Source organism: Erinaceus europaeus, chromosome 11 (genome assembly GCF_950295315.1).
Source record: "Erinaceus europaeus chromosome 11, mEriEur2.1, whole genome shotgun sequence".
NCBI lineage: Eukaryota > Metazoa > Chordata > Mammalia > Eulipotyphla > Erinaceidae > Erinaceus > Erinaceus europaeus.
In genome coordinates this window covers 49,281,096-49,304,110 of record NC_080172.1, presented here as the reverse complement: position 1 = coordinate 49,304,110, position 23,015 = coordinate 49,281,096, and the positions used below count along the sequence as shown (strand labels likewise).

General features: G+C 39.8%; 1 protein-coding gene across 8 annotated transcripts in view; it reads left to right on the top strand.

Moving 5' to 3' along the window:
* Positions 1-23,015, top strand: part of ASH1L (ASH1 like histone lysine methyltransferase) — a 165,228-nt gene that overhangs the window by 28,461 nt on the left and 113,752 nt on the right. The window lies entirely within an intron of this gene.

The following is a 23,015-nucleotide window of genomic DNA, read 5'->3' as shown; positions in this document are numbered from 1 at the left end:
TACACTGGTTGTTCCTCCTAGTGTTATGTATTAGAATATTGAATCAGTATTTAGTAAACTTCTATGTGAATCTTGTTTTCATATTTATTAACAATGTGGCTATAGAAAGATTAACAGAGGAAAATGAAGCTCAAAGATACTGGATGATGCCACTTACCTTTCAGAATGTTGCAAGGATCCAGTTTATTAACATGTTAAAAGCTTTTGTTAATTGGGTTATTATATACAATGATTTATTTCATATTGGGACATAGGAGTAAGGTGCTGAACTTGGAATGAATATGAAATAAATCATTGTATATAATAATTCTTCATTTTGATCCCATGTGCCAGAGTAATGCTCTGGTTCTTCCTATCCTGTAGATAAGTCTTTTTTTTGAAAGCGAAGTTGTGTTTTATTTCAGGTTATATGTGAATTATTATAAACTATAGATCAGAACACTTCTCATCACTGATTTTTTTTCTCTTTTCTCTTTATTGATTTAATAGTGGTTGACAAGATTGTAGGATAAGAGGGGTATAATTCCCACCACCAGAGTTCCAAGTTCCCTGGGGTCCCATCCCCTCCATTGGAAGCTTCTTTATTTATTTGCCTCCAGGGTTGTTGCTGAGGCTTGGTGCCTACACCACGAATCCACTGCTCCTGGAGGCTATTTTTCCCTTTTATTGCCCTTGTTGTTTTATCATTGTTGTGGTTATTGTTGTTTTTATTGACATCATTGTTGTTGGATAGGACAGAGAGAAATCAAGAGAGAAGGGAAGGCAGAGAGGGAGAAAGATAGACACCTGCTTCACTATTTGTGAAGCTACCCTCCTGTAGGTGGGTCGAGCCGGGATCCTTATGGCAGTCCCTGCACTTTGCACTATGTGCGCTTAACTGGCTACCGCCTGACCCCCAGCCTTCTTATTCTTTATTCCTCTGGGATCACTATGAGGTGCAGAAGGTGGAAGCTCTGGCCCTAGTAATTGCTTCTCTGCTGGATATGGGCATTGCAGGTTGATCCATATTCCCAGCGTGTTTCTATCTTTTCCTAGTGGGGCAGGGCTCTGGAGAGGTGGGGTTCCAGGTCACATAGGTAAGGTTGCCCAAGGAATTCACGTTGGCATCATGGTAGTCTGCAACTTGGTGGCAGAGTAATGGAGCTGAAGGGTTGACATTTTCACGCCTGTCATCTCTGGACACTGTCTAAAGTGAAATATGTTGAGGTGGTACTTGTTGCATTGATTTGGTTGAGATTAATAGATGCAGTATCAGATGGTATGGGTCCAGAAAAGCATGACTCATTAGTCATACCCCTGAGGTTCTAGGATTGGGAGAAATATGGGCTTTATAGGGACTAGGGAAGGTTCCTGCTTTCTTAGAGTTTAAGAAGGCAATAGATAGTTATTGTTATAACTAAGTTATTTGGAAATTTCATTTACTTTGAAAATCCCATGGTTAGGATTTACTGTAGTATGCAAGACCTTACCATGATTTATGTCATTTAATGCTACTTACAAATAACTATTTCAATCTATTTCCCCCTCTCATATTGATTAAATAGTGACTTATAAGACTATCAGCTAATAGGAGTGTATATTAATACCATTCCCACCACCAAAGGTCTGTGTCCCTCTCCCCCTACCCTCTTATAATGAAGCAGAAAATCTACCCTCCCCTTCCCCCCAGAGTTTTTTACTTTGGTGCAATACTCAAAACTCAGTCAATTTCTGCTTTGCATCTCTCTTTATGATGTTGTTCCTGATGGAGATGGCCAGTGATGGTGGAGAGAGGAATCTGTTACAGGTCTAGGCCCATTATATATCTATGTGAGAATACTAGGATTCCCTGACTAAGGACCCTGATGGGGTGGGGGAGATAGGATAATGGTTATGCAGACTCTCCTGCCTGAGGCTCCAAAGTCCCAGGTTCAGTCCCCCCACACCACCATAAGCCAGAACTGAGCAGTGCTCTGGTGTTTCTGTGTGTCTCTCTGTCTGCATCTAAATAAAATAAATAAAATATTAAAGAAAAAAGAACTCTGATGATGGGATGGCCTGGGAGTGACCAAAAGAGGATAAATAAATTTTTTTAATGTATTTATATGTCAGAAATAAGAACTCTTCTTAACTCTGGCTCTTGTGGGGAATCAAACCTGGGCCGTCTCATGTAAATCCTGTGAGTTCCCAAAGTGCTGTCTACTTTTTTTCCCCAAAGATTTATTTATTTATTATTGAATAGAGAAAGAGAGAAATTCAGAGGGGAGAGGGAGATATAGAAACACTTGCAGCCCTGCTTCACCACTCGTGGAGCTTTCCCCCTGCAGGGACTTGAACCTGGGTCCTTGTGAACTGCAATGTGCACTCTTAACCAGGTGCGCCACCACCTGGCCCTATCTGTACTTTTTTTTTTTTTAATTTATTTCTTTACTGGGGATTAATGTTTTACATTCAGCAGTAAATACAATAGTTTGTACATGCATAACATTCCCCAGATTCCCATTTAACAATACAACCCCCACTATGTCATTTATCATCCTTCATGGACCTGTATTCTGCCCACCTACCCACCCACCCCAGAGTCTTTCACTTTGGTGCAATACACCAATTCCATTTCAGGTTCTACTTGTGTTTTCTTTTCTGATCTTGTTTTTCAACTTCTGCCTGAGAGTGAGATCATCCCATATTCATCCTGCTGTTACTGACTTATTTCTCTCAACATAAATTTTTCAAGGTCCATCCAAGATCATCTGAAAACGGTGAAGTCACCATTTTTTACAACTGAGTAGTATTCCATTGTGTATCTAGACCACAACTTGCTCAGCCACTCATCTGTTGTTGGACACCTGGGTTGCTTCCAGGTTTTGGCTATTACAAATTGTGCTGCCAAGAACATATGTGTACACAGATCTTTTTGGATGGATGTGTTGGGTTCCTTAGGATATATCCCCAAGAGAGGAATTGCAGGATCATAGGGTAGGTCCATTTCTAGCCTTCTGAGAGTTCTCCAGACTGTTCTCCACAGAGGCTGGACCAATTTGCATTCCCAACAGCAGTGTAGGAGGGTTCCTTTGACCCCACACCCTCCAGCATTTGCTGCTGTTACCTTTTCTGATGTATGACATTCTCACAGGAGTGAAGTGGTATCTTGTTGTCTTGATTTGCATTTCTCTGACAATCAGAGACTTGGAGCATTTTTTCATGTGTTTCTCAGCCTTTTGGATCTCTTCTGTGGTGAATATTCTGTCCAAGTCCTCCCCCCATTTTTGGATGGGATTTATATATGTTGGTTATTAAACTCTTGTCTGATGTATGGCATGTAAAGATCTTCTCCCATTCTGTGAGGGGTCTCTTGGTTTGGGTAGTGGTTTCTTTTGCTGTGAAGAAGCTTTTTAATTTGATGTAGTCCCATAGGTTTATACTTGCCTTAGTCTTCTTTGTAATTGAATTCATTTCATTGAAAATGTCTTTAAAATGTATGTGGAAAAGAGTTCTGCCAATATTTTCCTCTAAGTATTTGATAGTTTGTGGTCTAACATCCAAGTCCTTGATCCACTTGGAATTTACTTTTGTATTTGGTGAAATAACAGTGATTCAGTTTCATTCTTCTGCATGTTTCAACCCATTGTTTCCAACACCATTTGTTGAAGAGACTCTGCTTCCCCCATATAATAGTCTGGGCCCCTTTGTCAAAGATTAGATGTCCATAGGTGTGGGGCCTCATTTCTGGGCTCTCAATTCTATTCCACTGGTCAGTGTGTCTATTCATGTGCCAGTACCAAGCAGTTTTGATGACAATGGCACTATAATACAGTTTGAAATCTGGGAGTGTGATTCCTCCGGTTCTGTTCTTTTTTCTCAAGATTGTTTTGGCAATTCTAGGTCTTTTCTGGTTCCAGATAAACAGTTGTAGCATTTCTTATATTCTCCTAAAAAATGTGCTTGGGATCTTGATGGGGATAGCATTAAATTTGTAGATGGCTCTGGGTAATATATTTGTTTTGATGATGTTAATTCTTCCAACCCATGAACATGGAATATCTTTCCACTTCTTTGTGTCTTTTTCAATTTCTTGGGTAGTGACTCATAATTTTCAGTATACAAGTCTTTCACTTCCTTGGTTAGATTTACTCCTAGATATTTTATTGTTTTTGTTGCTACAGTAAAAGGAATTGATTTCTGGATTTCAATTTCTTCTAAGTTAGTGTTTGCATAGAGGAATGCCACTGACTTTTGAATGTTAATTTTATAGCCTGATACCTTACTGTATTGCCTGATGATTTCCAAAAGCTTCTTCCTGGATTCTTTAGGTTTTTCTATGTATACTATCATGTCATCTGCAAATAAGGAGAGTTTGACTTCTTCTCTTCCAATCTGTATCCCTTTAATTCCTTGCTCCTGCCTGATTGCTATGGCAAGAACTTCCAACACTATGTTGAATAGTAATGGTGATAGTGGGCAGCCCTGTCTAGTACCTGATCTGAGGGGAAATGCTTCCAGTTTTTCACCATTGAGTATGATGTTGGCTGTAGGTTTGCTATATATAGACTCCACTATCTTCAGGAATTTTCCATCTCTTCCCATTTTTTGTAGTGTTTTGATCATAAAGGGATGTTGTATTTTGTCAAAGGCTTTCTCTGCATCTATTGATATGACCATGTGGTTTTTGGTCTTGCTTTTGTTGATGTGGTGGATCACATTGATTGATTTACGTATATTAAACCAACCTTGCATGCCGGGGATAAACCCCATTGGTCATGATGAACAATCTTTTTCATATACTGCTGTATCCGGTTGGCTAGAATTTTGTTTAATATTTTTGCATCTATGTTCATCAGAGATATTGGTCTGTAGTTTTCTTTTTTGGTTGTGTCCCTGTCTGCTTTTGGTATCAGGGTGATGTTGGCTTCATAGAAGCTGGCAGGGAGTATTCCAGTGTCTTCAATCTTCTGGAAGACTTAAAAGTAGAGGTATTCGTTCTTCTTTGAAAGTTTTGTAGAATTCATTTGTAAAACCATCTGGCCCAGGACTTTTATTTTTGGGGAGATTTTTGATAACTGTTTCAATTTCATTAGCTGTGATGGGCCTGTTCATGTTATCCACTTCCTCTTTACTTAGTTTTGGAAGTTAGTAGGTATCTAGGAAATCATCCATTTCTTCCAGGTTCTCTAGCTTGGTGGCATATAGTTGTTCATAGAAGCCTCGCATGATATGTTGAATTTCTGCAGTGTCTGTTGTGATATCTCCTCTTTCATTTACTATCCGATTTATTTGGGTCTTCTCCCTTTTTTGTTTTGTGAGTCTGGCTAAAGGTTTGTCGATTTTGTTTACTCTTTCGAAGAACCAACAGTTACTTTCATTGATCTTTTGTATGGTTTTTCTATTCTCAATGTTACTTATTTCTGCCCTAACTTTAGTGATTTCTGTCCTTCTGGTAGCTTTAGGGTTCCTTTGTTGTTCTTCTTCTAGGTCTTTAAGATGTGCAATCAGGCTATTTATTTGTGCTTTTTCTTGTTTCCTAATGTGTGCTTGTATAGCTATGAACTTCTCTCTTAGGACTGCTTTAGCTGTGTCCCAAATATTTTGATAGCTTGTGTCTTCATTTTCATTGAACTCTCGAAACATTTTGATTTCTTCCTTGATTTCCTCTTTGACCCAGAAGTTGTTAAGAAGTGTACTGTTGAGCTTCCACATTTTGGCACTGTTACTAATCTTTTGTTGATTGTTAAGTGTTAGTTTAATTCCACTGTGGTCTGAGAAGATGCTTGGGATGATTTCGATGGTCTTGAATTGGCTGATGCTGTCTTTGTGGCCTAATACATGGTCTATCCTTGAGAATGACCCATGTGGATTTGAGTAAAATGTGTATTCCAGTTTCTTGGGATGAATGACTCTGAAAATGTCCAATAGTTCTAGTTTATCTATCTTTTCATTTAGCTCCCTTATGTCTTTATTGATTTTCTGCCTGGATGATCTGTCAAGTTGAGAGAGCAGGGTGTTGAAGTCCCCTACTATGATTGTGTTACTGTTAATAAATTGCTGTAGCTCTTTCAGTAGAAGTTTGATATATTTAGATGGCTTCTCATTGGGTGCATAGATGTTAATAATTGTTAAGTCCTCTTGACTGACTCATCCTCTGAGCATTAAGTAGTACCCATTCCTATCTTTTTAAATCTTATCTATTTTAAAGTCTATCATGTCAGATATGAGAATAGCTGTTCCTGTCCTTTTTTGTGGGCCATTGGCTTGTATGATAGTTTTCCATCCTTTCACTTTAAGTCTGTCTTTGTCTTGTTGAGTTAGGTGGGATTCCTGTAGACAGCATATTGTTGGGTTGTGTTTTCTGATCCATCTTCCTACTCTGTGTCTTTTAATAGGTGAATTTGGGCCATTGACATTTATTGATATCAAAGATTGAAGATATTTTAACGCCATTCTTGTAGAGTTCTAGAGTGTTTTGATATATGTCCTATTTGTGGTGGTCTGAATATTTATAGGAGACCTTTCAGAACTTCTTTCAGGGCAGGCTTGGTGATGGTTGATTCCTTCAACTGTTGCTTGTCTGAGAAGGTTTTTATGCCTCCATCTAGTCTGAATGACAGTCAGGCAGGATATAGTATTCTTGGCTGAAAGCCTTTCTCATTGAGCACTCGATAGATATCTTGCCATTCTCTTCTGGCCTGTAGTGTTTGTATGGAGAAGTCTGCTGCTAATCTTATGGGTTTTCCTTTGTAGGTGACTCTTTGCTTTTCTCTTGCAGCCTTCAGGATCCTTTCTTTATCCTTATTCCTTTCCATTCTAAGCATGATATGTCTTGGTGTCTTTAGGTCTGGGTTAATTCTGTTTGGGACCCTCTGGGCTTCTTGAATCTCTATGTCTTTGATGTTGTCTAGACTAGAGAAATTTTCAGCTATTATGGCCTGGAAAATGCTTTCTTCCTCTCCTTCTCTTTCTTCCTCTGGTATGCCAATAATGCGTATATTGTTTCTTTTGAAGTCATCCCATAGGACTCTGTTGTTGTTTTCAGCATCTCTTAATCTCTTTTTGAGATCTCTTACTTCTTTTTTAGTTGTCTCTAATTCATCCTCAATCTTGCTAATTCTGTCTTCAGCCTCATAGATTCTATTCTCTCTGCCCTCTACTGTTTTCTGGAGTTCATCTATTTTGTTGCCCTGCTCTGATACTGTTTTAGCTTGTTCAGCTAGTTGCATTCTTAGCTCAGCGATTTCAGCTTTCAGCTCTCTAATAACCATGAGATAATTAGTATTTTCTTCCATATTCTCATTTGTTGTTCCTGTATTTCTGATTATAATTTTTTCAAATTCTTTACTCACTCCTGTTATTATTTCCTTAGCTAATGTTTGGATGTTGAACTCGTTGTTTTGTGCTTCACCCTCTGGAGGACTTTTAGCTGGGCTCTTGTCCTAGTTCGATTCTCCAATATTTCTTCTTGTTGTTTTAACCATTTTATATATTATGTTATGAGTTCCCTTTATCAGTACTTTTCAAATTATTGATCACTATTGCCTTGATTGACTTGTGTCTAAGTAAGTTAATTAAAGGGTTTACAGTGGTGGAAATTAACAGTTGTTTCAATAGTATTTAAATCTCTGAGTTGGAGCTCAGTGGTTTAAAAGCCTCTTTTTTTTTTCTTCCCTGTAGGCTATGGGAGACTGAGGGCTTTAAAACTATCAATAGGCTTCAGCTTAATCACTGACTCCTGACCAAGAGATAAAGCAGGGTGTGGCAGAGATAATCCAGTGGTTATGCAAAGAGACTTTCACAGCCCCTCAGCTATGCCACGGAGGTATAGGTCTTCTGAGTTTCCTGGTTAGATCTCTGTCCCCTGGTGTCCCTCCCTGTCACTGCTCCGGATTCTGAGGGTAGTGGCAATGGAGACTCAGAGTTGCACTTAGTGAGTCTCTGGAGAGTCCTCTCCTCCCTTAAGCTGTCCCCTTGTTGGTGGAGCAGACTGGAGGTAGTGTCTCAACTGATAAACTGCTGAACTGTTAGCAGTCACTTAATATCTCCTTAGTCTCCTCTCTCCTGTCTGTCACCAGCCACACATTTTTGTACTCACGGGTGATTTACTGGGTTCCTGTGGTCATTCTAGTCCTGTCTTGTTTCGGTTCCATGTGGTCTCCTTTGGTATTCCTAGTTGATCCGGTAGGGGAGGGGAGGGGAGGGGAGGGGAGGGAATGGGAGAGGAGAGGAGAGAAAGCGATCTGCTGCTTGTAGCCCCGCCTCCGGAAGTTGAATCCCTTATTTATTTTTTTAAGTTATCTTATTTATTGGGTAGAATCAGCCAGAAATCAAGAAGACAGGGGAAGATAGGGAGTGAGACAGAGAGGCACTTGCAGCCCTGCTTCACCACTCAAGAAGCTTTCCCCTGCAGGTGGGGACTTGGGATCAAACATGGGTCCTTTCCTTGGTTACTCAACCCGATGCGCCACCACCCAGCCCATATAGTTATCATTATTTTTTTGAAATTTATTTTCCCTTTCGTTGCCCTTGTTGTAGTTATTATTGTTGTTGTTATTGATGTCATTATTAGATAGGATAGAGAGAAATGGAGAGAGGAGAGGAAGACGGGGAGAGAAAGACACCTGCACACCTGCTTCACTACCTGTGAAGTGACTCCCCTGCAGGTGGAAAACTGGGATCCTTACCATCGTTGCCCTTCGCACCATGTGACTCCGCCCGACTCCCATATTCATTTTTTTATAGGAGTATTTTTAGAAAATGAAAGAGGTAAAAGTCATAATATTTACTTGTATTTATCACATACCACAACTTAATCCACCACATATCACAACTTGATGGAGAATTTAGTACATTCCTTTCTAACATTCAAACACAAATTCATTTTTTGGAACTGTGCAACAGTGCTAGCTATAAATGATTTAAATTTTTTATATTTATTTATTTTTCCTTTTTGTTACCCTTGTTTTTTATTGTTATTGATGTCATCGTTGTTAAATAGGACAGAGAGAAATGGAGAGAGGAGGGGAAGACAGGGAGGGGGAGAGAAAGATGGACACCTGCAGACCTGCTTCACAGCCTGTAAAGTGACCCCCCTGCAAGTGGGGAGCCGGGGGCTCTAACCAGGAGCCTTATGCCAATCCTTGCGCTTCGCACCATGTGCACTTAACCTGCTGTGCTACTGCCAGACTCTCCAATCTGCTTTTGTGACAAATGAAAATAGCCTGTTTCCTGTAGCAAGTGATTAAAAACTGAAACTTGATTGAATAGAAATGCAGAAAGAGGGAGTTGGGTGGTAGTACAGTGGGTTAAGCGCAGGTGGCGCAAAGTTTAAGGACTGGTGTAAGAATCCCAGTTTGAGTCCTGGCTTCCCACTTGTAGGGGAGTCGCGTCACAGGCGGTGAAGCAGGTCTGCACATGTCTGTCTTTCTCTCCCCCTCTCTGTCTTCCCTTCCTCTCTTCATTTCTCTCTATCCTATCCAACAACAATGAAATCAGTAACAATAACTATAGCAATAAAACAAGGGCAACAAAAGGGAATAAATAAATAAAATAAATATTTTTAAAAATGCAGAAAGATGGAGGGTAGATAGCGTAATGGTTATGCAGAATGATTCTCATGCCTGATGCTCCAGGGTCCCAGGTTTAATCTCCTGCACCACCATATGCCAGAGCTGAGCCTTGCTTTGGTAAAAAATAAATAAAATAGGGAGTCAGGCGGTAGCGCAGCGGTTAAGCACAGGTGGCGCAAAGCACAAGGACCGGCATAAGGATCTCGGTTCAAGCCCCCGGCTCCCCACCTGCAGGGGAGTCACTTCACAAGCGGTGAAGCAGGTCTGCGGGTGTCTTATCTTTCTCTCTCCCTGTCTCCCCCTCCTCTCTCCATTTCTCTCTGTCCTATCCAACAACGAAGGCATCAACAACAACAACAATGACTACAACAATAAAACAAGGGCAAAAACAAAGGGAAAATAAATAAATAAATAAATATTAAAAAAATAAAATAAAATAAAAAAGAGGCCAGGTGATGTTTCACCTGGTTAAGCCCTCACATTACAGTCTGCCAAGGACCCAGGTTCAAACCCGTCATCCCTGCAGAAAGAAAAATTCAGGAGGGGTGAAGCAGGCCTGCCAGTGCCTGTATCTCTCTTCCTCTTTATCTCCGCCTCCCCTCTCAATATTCTATCTTTCTCTATCCAATAATAAATACGAATATTTTTAAAAAATTAAAAAAGAAATAGAAAAGGACTACAAGGATTATTAAGAGGATAGAGTTTATAAATAATTATAGTTTTTTTAAGTTATGTTTTTTCCATTGCTGGAGCTTTTATCACTCTGAGCTGACTTTTATTTCACAAATCTGTTAATAGTGAACTCTTCTGGTATTCATGAAGCATGAGAATCAAGCAGGTATACTATTGGAACATAGATAGAGCTTCTCTAAGTCTATTCTTCTAAGTCTATTGAATTATTAGATCGGGCTGGTGGGTGCATAGCATAATGGTTATGCAAATAAGCCCCTCATTCCTGAGGCACTATGGTCTTCAGGCTTAATCTCCTACTCCACCATAAGCCAGAGCTGAGCAATGGTCTGGTTAAATAAATAAATAAATAAATATTAAAAAACTACAATAGCAGGTAACACTAGAGATCAGATTTCAGGATAAACTGCACAGGCTTCACTTTTTAAAATAAAATTTATTTATAAAAAAGGAAACACTGACAAAACCACAGGATAAGAGTGGTACAACTCCACACAGTTCCCACCACCAGAACTCCGTATCCCATTCCCTATCCAGTTAACTTCCTATTCTTTAACCCTCTGGGAGTATGGACCCAGGGTCATTATGGGGTGCAGAAGGTGGAAGGTCTGTCTTCTGTAATTACTTCACTGATGAACATGGGCCTGTCTCTCTCTTTCCCTAGTGGGGCAGGCCTCTGGGGAAGTGGGGCTCCAGGACACATTGGTGGAGTCATTTGCCCAGGAAGTCCAGTTGGCATCATGTAGCATCTGGAACCTGGTGGCTGAAAGAAGAGTTAACATATAAAGCCAAACAAATTGTTGACTAATCATGAACCTAAAGGCTGGAATATTGCAGATGAAGATTTGGGGTCTCCATTTTGAAGATAGCAAGTAGGCCTATCTTAGTTATATTCCAAATGGCCCATGACTATACTAGTTTTTTTTTTTTTTTGAGCCTGACATCTGATATGCGAGGGGACCCAAGTTGGTGTGTCTGGGGAGATGACGTCATGGCTGGAAAAAGGACCAGAAAGCTGGATCAGGGAAGAGAGTAGCTCCCTAATATGGGAAAGGGGTATAAATATTGTTGACTGTAAATAAACCCCATCGATTTGATCTGATCTGGAGCCCATATTCAGCTTAGGAGCCTATGTGACTCTGCATCCCTGTAGATCTGAGTTCACATTCTGTGGTCATGAGTAGGAACGTTCCAACCTGCCCCAATTTCAAGACCCATCTTCCTCAGGTGGTAGATAGAGTATGTTGTCCAGCCTCCCTTTGGAGGATGGGACATTCTCTACCATTGTTGATTCAAATTGAGGGCAAAGTCCTATGTGGGCTCACAAAGGGGTCTATTGTGTTACAGGCTTAATTTTTAAAGAGAGAAATTGAGGTTTCTTGAGGGTTCAGCTTGACCTTAGATTGGTGACGTTCTGTTTAATCCTGTGCAATCATATTTTGGTGGTTTGCTTTTGGATAGAAGGCAGAAAGAGAATGAAAGAGACCACACCACCAATGCTTCCTCCTGTATGGTGGGGGCTGGGCTTAAGCCTGGCTTCTATACTTGGCAGAGAAGCACATTGTCCAAGTGAGGTCTTTCACCAACCCACAGTCATAATTTTTTTTTAAAAACCAGCTACTTTAAAATCTGGCAATTAAGAATTCTCTACTTTGAAAAACAAGATCAGAAGAGAAAACACAAGTAGAATCTGAACTGGAACTGGTATATTGCACCAAAGTAAAAGACTCTGGAGTGGGTGGGTGGGGAGAATACAGGTCCTTCAGAGGACCTAGTGGGGGTTGTATTGTTATATGGAAAACTGAGAAATGTTATGCATGTACAAACTATTGTAATTACTGTCGAATGTAAAACATTAATTCCCCAATAAAGAAATTAAACAAAGAAAAAAAAAAGAATTCTCTACCAAGAAGAAAAGGATCTTTTGTTCTATGTCTGTTATCCCCCTTTTCAGTTAAATGTGGGAAAGCAGTAGAATATCAATTCAGGATATAATTAATAACCCTTGCCTTTTTGTTGTCAGCATCATTTTGCACCAATAAGTGTTTTATGTTATGAATTAGACTGTTCCAAGGAAGAAAGACAGAAAGAAAGAAAGGAATGAAGGGAGGGAGGGAGTCGGTCGGTAGTGCTGCGGGTTAAGCGCAGGTGGCGCAAAGCACATCCTGGTTTGAACCCCTGGCTCCCCCCCCTGCAATGAAGCAGGTCTGTAGGTGTCTGTCTTTCCCCTTCTCTGTCTTCCCCTCCTCTCTCCATTTCTCTCTGTCCTATCCAACAATGACATCAATAGCAACAGCAACTACAAAAAAAAAAAGTAAGAAATTGTTCCAAGATATGGTGCAATGGATATAGTGTTGGGGTCTCAAACATGAAGCCCCAATTTCTGTGCCCAGCAGTGTGTATACTAGGATGATGAGTGAGTCTCTCCCCTTCCCTTTTTCATAAATAAATAAGCTAAAATAGGGAAATCTACAAGGGATGGGGTTGTCGCTGACATTTTAGCTGATGTTTCCAAAAGCTCCTTTTTTTTTTTTTTTAAGTTTTTTATTTATTTAATTTTAAAAAGGAAACACTGACAAAACCATAGGATAAGAGGAGTACAACTCCACACAATTCCAACCACCAGAACTCTGTATCCCTCCCCTCCCTTGATGGCTTTTCTATTCTTTAACCTTCTGGGAGTATGGACCCACGGTCATTGTCAGATGCAGAAGGTGGAAGGTCTGACTTCTGTAGTTGCTTCTCCATTGGACATGGGCACTAACAGGTCGATCCATATTCCTAGTCTGCCTCTCTCTCTCCCTAGTGGGGTGGGTTCTGGGGCTCCAGGACACATTGATGGGGTTATCTGTCCAGAGAAGTCTGGTCGGCATCATACTAGCATTTGGAACCTGGTGGCTGAAAAGAGATTTAACATATAAAGCCAAACAAGTTGTTGACTAATCATGAACTTAAACGCTGGAGTAGTGCAGATGAAGAGTTGGGGGGTGTGTGTCTCCGTTTTATAGATAGCTAGTAGGCATATTTTAGTTACATTCCAAAGGGCCTGTGGCTATACTAGTTGTTTTTTTTTCCCCCCTGAGCCTGAAATCTGATATGCAGGTGGATCCAAGTTATTGTCTGGGGAGATGATGTCATGGCTGGTAAAAGGACCAGAAAGCTGGATCAGGGAAGAGAGTAGCTCCCTAATATGGGAAAAGGGTATAAATATTGTTGACTGTAAACCCCATTGATTTGATCTGATCTGGGGCCCATATTCAGCTTAGGAGCCTATGTGACCTCTGCATCCCTGTAGATCTGAGCTCACATTCTGTGGTCATCAGCAGAAATGTTCCAAGCTGCCCCAATATCAGGACTCATCTTTCTCAGGTGTAGCATAGAGTGTATTGTCCAGCCTCCCTTTGGAGGATGGAATATTCTCTACCGTTGTTGATTCAAATTGAGTGCAAGGTCCTATGGAGGCCCACAGAGGGGTCTGTTTTGTTGTTCCTCAAAAGCTCCTTCTTACATGGATCTTTATCAAACTAGATTTGTGCTGTTCCTAAGGCTTTATTATTATGTATATTGAGAGAATACAGACAAGGGCACCAGGCGATAGCATAATGGGTTAAGCTCACATGGTGCAAAGCTCAAGGACTGGTGTAAGGATCCCTGTAAGAGTCCTCTGCTCCCCATCTGCAGGGGAGCTTCACAAGCAGTGAAGCAGGTCTGCAGGTGTCTTTTCCCCTCTGTCTTCCTCTCCTTTCTCCATTTCTCTCTGTCCTATCCAACAACGATGACAGCAATAACGATAAACAACAACAACGATAAACAACAAGGGCAACGAAAGGGAAAAAATAGCCTCCAGGAGCAGTGGATTCGTGGTGCAGGCACTGAGCCCCAGCAATAACCGTGGAGGATATATATATAAATTATAAATTATATCCATATAGCCACAAAATTGTTGTATTGGTAAAGTAAGATCTGGAATTAAATCTTTAAGCAAAATAGATTCTAAACTGTTAGATTTGGTCTATTTGGCCTATTCTACTCTTCATTTATCTTTTTTAAATTTTTTAATTATCTTTATTTTGCTTGATATAAACAGCCAGAAATCAAGAGAGAAGGGGGAGGAGAGAGACACCTGTAACACTGCTTCACCACTTGCAAAGCTTTCCCCCTGTTGGTGGGTATCAGGCACTTGAACCCAGGTCCTTGGGCACTTCAATGCATGTACTCAACCAGGTGCGCCACCACCTAGCCCCTACTCTTCATTTTTCAACAGCCATATCCTGACAAACTGTTTTATCTTCATTTTGGGAGGTCATTTCAAAATTAGCTATGCAAGTTTGCAATAAAACTTCTGGTACTATATTAGGAAGTAAAGTTTAGAAGGTATATTGACAGCATTTTGATGAAAAAGGCACAGATGGTAGATATATATACTAGAATATTTTAACTTTTTTTTGTTCAAGCTACATTGAATTACTAACATCTAAGAATATATGTGAAAGCAGAAGGTTGTTCCTAACAGTTGCAGAATACAATAGTAAATTTCACAGTAAAAACAATGAAACAAGATGGATCCCTTTTTTGAATCCTACTCGGAATTTGGTGAGATTGCTGAGTGTAGTTATCCTGCAGTTGTCTAGTCCTTTATGATGTGGAGCTTCAGAAAACTGCTGAAGGCTCCAACACTGCAGGCAGATATTAAAAATTACAAGCCAAATGCATTGAAGCCTTTAATTTTTTTTTCCAAATTCCTCATTGATTTTTTTTCCTAAAGATTTTAAAAACTTTATTGATCGGATAGAGATAAATTGAGAGGGAAGAGGGATACAGAAGGAGAGACACCTGCAGCACTGATTCACTGCTCATGAAGCTTCTCCCTTGCAGGTGGGGACCAGGAACTAGAACCTTATGCAGTGTAACATGTGCACTTAATCAGGTCTGCCACTACCCAGCAGCAAGTCCCACATTGTTAATGACCTTTATATCTACATATGTATGAAAATGAAAATGACAGAGAAAGTAACTTAAAAAAACAAGCCAGGGAGTCAGGCAGCACAGCGGGTTAAGCGCAGGTGGCGCAAAGAGCAACCACCGGCATAAGGATCAGGGTTCGAGTCCTCAACTCCCCACCTGCAGGGGAGTCACTTCAGAAGTGGTGAAGCAGGTCTGCAGGTGTCTGTCTTTCTCTTTACCTCCTCTCTCCATTTTTCTCTGTCCTATCCAACAACAATGACATCAATAACAATAATAACCACAACAATGATAAAGAAACAAGGATAACAATAGGGAACATAAGTAAATATTTTTAAAAAGAGTTATAATGTGGAATTCAAAACTATATGAATAAACTTTCCATATTGATTTACCTTAATATTTGCTGGACCACCTTCCATTTTGTACAGTTATTCAAAACCATACTTTTTTCCCCAGAAATATTGTTCACTGAATTACATAGCCCAAATGATGATATAATCCAGTATAAACAAGTTTTTAAATTTTATTTATTTTTTTTTAATTTATTTATAAAATAAAAATATCAACAAGGCCATAGGATAAGAGGGGTACAATTCCCACTACTAGAGTTCTATATCCCATCCCCTCCATTTGAAGCTTTCCTATTCTTTATCCCTCTGGGAGCATGGAGCCAGGATCATTATGGGCTGCAGAAGGTGTAAAGTCTGGCTTGTGTAATTGCTTCCTTGCTGAACATAGGCGTTGGCAGGTCAATCCATACTTCCAGCCTGCCTCTCTCTTTCCCTAATGGGGCAGGGATCTGGAGAGGTGTGGTTCCAGAGTACATTGGTGAGGTCGTTTGCCCGGGAAAGTCAGGTTGGCATCATGGTAGCATCTGCAACTTGGTGTCTGAAAAAAGCATTAAGATATAAAGAACAAATAGTTTAATAATCAGGAACCTAAAGGCAAGAATCAGCAGATGAGATTTGGGGAGGGGGTCTCCATTTTGGAAAAAGCTAGTAGTTCTGTTTTAGGTATATTCCAAGGGTCCCATGACTTTACTGATTTTTGCCTGAGCCCAACAGCTAGCATGCAGGTGGACCAAAGGTATTGTCTGAGGAGATGGTGTCATACTTGGAAATAGGACTAGAAAGCTTGATCAGGGAAGAGAGTAGCTCCCAAATATGGGAAAAGTATATAAATATTGTTAAATAAAGCCCATCAATTTGGGTTTTATAGAGAATGGAGAGGGTTCCTGCTGTCTTAGGGTTTAAGAAGGTAATAGATAGTTATTGCTAAAACCAAGTTATCTGGAAATTTGGTTGACTTTGAAAAATCCCATTGTTAGGATTTTCTGTGTCATACAAGACCTTACCATGATTTATATCATTTAATGCTATTTAAATATAGTTGTACCTAAATGTAGTGACACAGCCAATTGCTTCTGGTCTCTCTGGTCTAAGATTATAAGTGATTTAATATTTCAAAGAAAAGGTCATTATTAGAAATGTATTAACAATTTAAGCCCACTGTTAAAATTCAATCAGGTTACCAATTTGAAATCTTTTTTTTTTAATATTTATTTTATTTATTTATTACCTTTTGTTGCTTTTGTTGTTTTTTTTATTGTTGTAGTTATTGTTGTTGTCGTTGTTGGATAGGACAGAGAGAAATGGAGAGAGGAGGGGAAGACAGAGAGGAGGAGAGAAAGATAGACACCTGCAGACTTGCTTCACCACCTGTGAAGCGACTCCCCTGCAGGTGGGGAGCCGGGGTTCGAACCGGGATCCTTATGCCGGTCCTTGCGCTTTGTGCCACCTGCGCTTAACCCGCTGCGCTACAGCCCGACTCCCACCAATTTGAAATCTTAAGTGTTTAGATTAAAAGAATATATACTCAGAACTGGGGTCTGTGCATCAAAAAGTTTGAGACATTCAATCTATTTTTCCCCTCTCATATTGATTAGTGATATATAAGACTGTAAACTAATAGGAGTGTATATTAACACCATTCCCACCACCAAAGGTCTGTGTCTGTCCCTCCCTCTACCCTCCTGTAGTGAAGCTGAAAATCTACCCTCCCCTTTCCCCCAGTTTTTTTTTTACTTTGGTACAGTACTCCAAACTCAGTCAAATTCTGCATTGCATTTCCCTTTCTGTTCTTCTTTCTTTCTTAACTTCTGTTTATGAGTGGGATCAATCCCATACTTATCTTTGTCTTTCTGATTTATCTCTCTTAACGTAATTTCCTTCTAGCTCCATACAAGATGGGTCGGAGAAGGTGGGTTCCTTATTATTATTTTTTTAAATATTTACTTATTTATTTCCTTTTGTTGCCTTATTGTTGTAGTTACTGATGTCGTTGTTGGATAGGACAGAGAGAAATGGAGAGAGGAGGGGAAGACAGAGAGGGAGAGAGAAGGACAGACACCTGCAGACCTGCTTCACCACCTGTGAAGCAACTCCCTGCAGGTGGGGAGCTGGAGGCTTGAACCGGGATCCTCCCGCCAGTCGGTGCACTTTGCACCACCTGTGCTTTACCCACTGCGCTACCACCTGACTTCTGGGTTCGTTATTCTTAATAGCTAAGTATATTTTATTATTTCTGTAGAGTTTCAAATTGTGTCATTGTCCTTTTGTACTCTTAAAAAATTTGAAAACTTTACTTAAACTTGTTTTTTGTTTTGTTTTGAATTTATTTTTGTTTTGTTTGATAGGACAGGATAGGAGAGAGAAAAAGAGAGGGAGAAAGAGACAGTTGTAGACCTGCTTCTCTGCTTGTGTTTCCCTTGCAGGTGGAGACTTGACTTGAGCCTGGGTCCCTAGCCACTGCCTGGCCCTTATGGATATTAATTTAAGTTTACAAAATTCCTAGACAAAATAATAATAATAATATAAACTTTCAGTATGAAAATGAGAAAGTAAGCAGGTAATGGAGTAGAAAGCTTAGCTCATATGTCACCCAGTTCTGTGAAATGAGACCTAGACCCTCTTAAGCAAATCTACTTACTCTAACTTCTGTGCTTCTGTTGCATGTATCCCTCTGTTTTTAGCAGACACCACATTTAATGTAATAATTTATATGTATTTTACTAGTAGGTTCTTCATGTATGTCAATGTCATCAAAAATAGAACATACTTTAAAGATGGTTCAGTAAGATTGTGAAATGTAGGGTGAGCATAAACCAAGTGCCACCATCTAAAATTACAACCCCTAAAATGCAGCTTAGTAAGTAAGAGATTTTGCTTTCTAGATCTTAGGTGGTGTTTTATGCATATACTTACATAGTTGAACTAATTTATATAGTATTTATATAGTTGAACTAAAGTGTATTGTAAAATCTTCTAGGTATACTTGAAACTATATCTTGTCACTTTTTCAAAATCATCAGTAGTTTTGAAGCTGGCGATTAGGTTACATAGTAAGACTCCTTGCTTTACCTTGTACAAACCCCAGACCCAAGCACTGTGAGAAATTTTGTGGATTTTAATATGTTGCCCTCTCCTCTCAAATAAAGGAAAAAAATAATCCCAGGAGCAGTAGCATCCCACATTTACAAGTTCCCAACATCACAAAAGAAACACACACACACACACACACACACACACACACACGCGCGCGTATTTTGCCTTCAGTTGTTGCTGGGGGTCTGTGCCAACACACAAATCTACTGCTCCTGGTGGCCATTTTCCCCCCAGTTTTTATTAGATATGACAGAGAGAAATTGAGGGGAGGGAGAGATAGAGAAGAAGAGAGATACCTGCAGACCTGCTTCACTGCTCATGAAGCATCCCCATTGCAGGTGGGGAGTTGGGGGCTTAACCCAAGATCCTTGAGTGGGTTCTTGCTTTTCCTACTAAGTGTGCTTAACCAGGTATTCCATTAGTGAGCCCTGACAAATGAAATAATTTTTTAAAATGAGTATTATACGTGTTAATGCTACTACTTGTGATTTATCTATTAATCTTACGACAAGTTAGACAGAAACATACTTTTTTAAGGTTTGTGTCATAACACAAGAGTGGTAAACAAAGCTCTAAATTATATCCAACTCTACATAGTTATATAGTTTTTAAAATATTTTTTTAATATTTATTCCCTTTTGTTGCCCTTGTTTTATTGTTGTAGTTATTGTTGTTGTTGTTATTGATGTTGTCATTGTTGGATAGGACAGTGAGAAATAGAGAGAGGAGGGGAAGACAGAGGGGGACAGATAGACACCTGCAGACCTGCTTCACTGCTTGTGAAGCGACTCCCCTGCAGGTGGGGAGCTGAGGGGCTCAAACTGGGATCCTTATACCAGTCCTTGTGCTTTGTGCCACCTGTGCTCAATCTGCTGTGTTACCACCCAACTGCCAGTTAGATATTTTAAGAAAACATTTTTAGATGTCAAATACCTAGTGACTCATACGGAAAGATGGCATCTAATGAAGTCAATTTTTAAAGATATTTTTCTATTATCTTTATTTATTTATTGGATAGAGACAGCCAGAAATTGAGAGGGAAGGGGGTAGTAAAGAGGGAGAGAGACAGTGAGATACATACTGCATTACTTCACTCCCTGCAGGCGGGGACAGGGGACTCAAACCTGGGTCTTTGCGCATTGTAACTTGTGCTCAGCCAGGTGCCATCACCCAGCCCCTTAATGAAGTCATTTTTGTTACTGCTACAGAGTATTATGCTTATCCCAATATCTTTTTATTTTTTATAAACTTTTTTGGTGTTTAGACACCTTAGCTCTAATCAGAGAATTAGGTACTTGCTAAAAGATGATCACATTCTCTCGTCTTACTGTATGTTGTGAGTTGAGTGAATCTGTGAGTGTTGTTTTTCTTATACTAACTTAAAAGGTCCAGAATTCAAGTCCACATTACCTCTCCACTCCTGTGTTCTTGTTGGCAAAGATTATTCAAGCAGGGAAACTCCATGATGTAGAGCTCCAGGTCCTCCTTTGAATGGAGCTCTATTGTCTTACCTCATGTTGATTGTTTACTTTAAAAGCTACTTGAGCTAGAATTAGTTGTAGTAGAGAACAGTTGGCTGGGAGCCCAGTTTTTCCATGGCAGCAGCTATTATGCAAATTCTTCTGGATCATCACATTTCAGCAAAGTCTTCTCTCTTAACATACACAAAACAGATAGCTAAGAGGGCAGCCAAGATCTGTTCTCAGCCAAAGAGACAAAACAAGGTTTCACTCTTTTCCCAATATAATGTCTATTATGAAGCATGTGCTTTCATAAACTGGACAGTGGGGGCAGCGGGTAAGGGGCATATCTTTCTGTTGCATTGTACAGCTTATACTCTAATTATACTAGGAAGATTAAAACTATCATAATTACTTTTATTTGGTTCATCCTCAATTCTTTCATTATATAGTGGTAGATACTTCTGTAATCAGAGATGTTGCATTTGACTGATTAAGCACTTGGCTTTCTTTTTTTTTTAATATTTATTTATTCCCTTTTGTTGCCCTTGTTTTATTGTTGTAATTATTATTGTTGTTATTGATGTTGTCATTGTTCCATAGGACAGACAGAAATGGAGAGAGGAGGGGAAGACAGAGAGAGGAAGAGAAAGACCCTGCAGACCGCCTGTGAAGCGACTCCCCTGCAGGTGGGGAGTCGGGGGCTCGAACCGGGATCCTTATGCTGGTCCTTGCGTTTTGCGCCACGTGCACTTAACACACTGCGTTACCGCCCGACTCCTGGCTTTCTTTTAAAATATGGAATGTTGAGCATATCTGTTTGAGTCTGCATTGCATTTAGTATTATTGATGCTGTACATTATGAAGTATGGCTTTTCTCACTTTGTTGCTGATTTTACTAATTGATCAAATTGGTAGCTGGAATAATGTCTGTAGAAGAAGAGATAAGCCTAAATATCATATTGATTCACTGATTTTCATGCTTTTTATGTTGTCCAAATATTTTGTTTCATTTTGTTTCTTTTTTGTTGTCATTTATTTATTGATTAGAGACAGAAATGAAGAGGTATGTGAAGATACAAAGAGAGATACCAATTAATAACACAGCACAAAGCACAAGGACCGGCATTCGAGCCCCAGGCTCCCCACCTGCAGGGGGGCTGATTCACAAGCAGTGAAGCAGGTCTGCAGGTGTCTGTCTTTCTCTCCCCCCTCTGTCTTCCCCTCCTTTCTCTATTTCTCTCTCTCTTCTCCAACAACAATGGCAGCAATAACAATAATAATAGTAACAACAACAACAATGATAAACAACAAGGGCAACAAAAGGGAAAAAATGGCCTCCAGGAGCAGTGGATTCCTGGTGCAGGCACCGAGCCCCAGCAATAACCCTGGAGGCAAAAAAAAAAAAAAAATCCATATATATATGAAAAGAAAAGAGAGACACCTGCAACACCATTCATGAAGCTTTCCCCCTTTAGGTGGGGACCAGAGGCTTGAACCTGGTTCCATGAGCATTGTAAATGTGTACTCAACCAAGTGTACCACGGCCTATCCACTCTTGTTTCATTTTAGTGACTATAAATCACTCTAAAGATGCTCATATACAGTCTGCACCATATATGCTAGTTAGTTCTAAGGTACAGGTGCATACAAATGGATGAAGACTTTAGCAGAGACATTATTGCTAAAGGTTTTATTTATTATTTTTATTGTCTTTATTTTTATTGGGTAGAGACAGCCAGAAATTGAGAGGGGAGGTGGAGATAGAGAGAGGGAGAGACAGAGACACCTGCAGCCTGCTTCACCACTTGTAAAGCTTTCTTTCTGCAGGTGGGGACTGGGGGCTTGAACCTGGGTCCTTGTGCACTGTAACATGTGTGCTCAACCAGGTGCGCCACCACCTGGCCCCCTATTTATTTATTTTTTTACCATAGCAATGCTCAGCTCTGTTTTTGATGGTGTGAGGGATTGAACCTGGGACTTCAGATCCTCAGTCATGAGAGTCTCTTTGCATATAATTATGCGATCTACCTCTACCTAAGCTAAAGGTTTTATGTGATAACAAACCCCAGAGTTTTGTGTTTTTTTTTCCTTCTCTTTTTTACCAAAGCACTATTCATCTCTGGTTTATGATGGTGGTGTAGAGATTGAACCTGCGATTTTCAGAGCCACAGACATGAGTCTGTTTATATAACCATTATGCTACCTACCCCATAACTTCTTAGAGGGAGAAAAGGTTAAATATGTGATGAAAGAGGAGTATTTTTTTCTGTCTGACTTCAAAATTATTTGGTACATAGTTCTGAGTTGTACTTTTTCTCTGACTAACTCGTTGAGGATTTGATGGAGAAATCTGTGTTAAATTTATGGGTTTTTAAAAAAAATTACTGGGAGATTAATGGTTTACAGTAAAACACAATAGTTTGTACATGCATAACATTTCCCAGTTTTCCACATAACAACACAACCCCCACTAGGTCCTCCACTGCCATCGTATTCCAAGACCTGAGCCCCCCCCCCCCCCAACCCAGAGTCCTTTACTTTGGTGCAATATACTCAACTTCTTAATAAAAGCAGGCAACTGAAACACCTTATTTGGACTCTTCAGAACTTCCAGAAAACACAAGAATTCTTGGATTTCAATAAGAGCTATATACTTACTAATCTGAAATAATATTTTAGTGTGAGAGAGAGACACCAGAGCAATACACAGCTCTGATCTAATAGAACAAAAATAATTTTATGGAAAGAGAAAGGAGTGTTTGAAAAACTTAAGACATAAATAAGTTAGAAAACAAAGCCAGTAACTTTCTTGTTGGAGTAGTTAAACATTTTATTCCCAAGTTTAAACAAACGGAAAACAGGAATATATAAAATAAGGTGAATAGGCTATAACCCTATGTAGTAGACCTTAGAAATAAGCT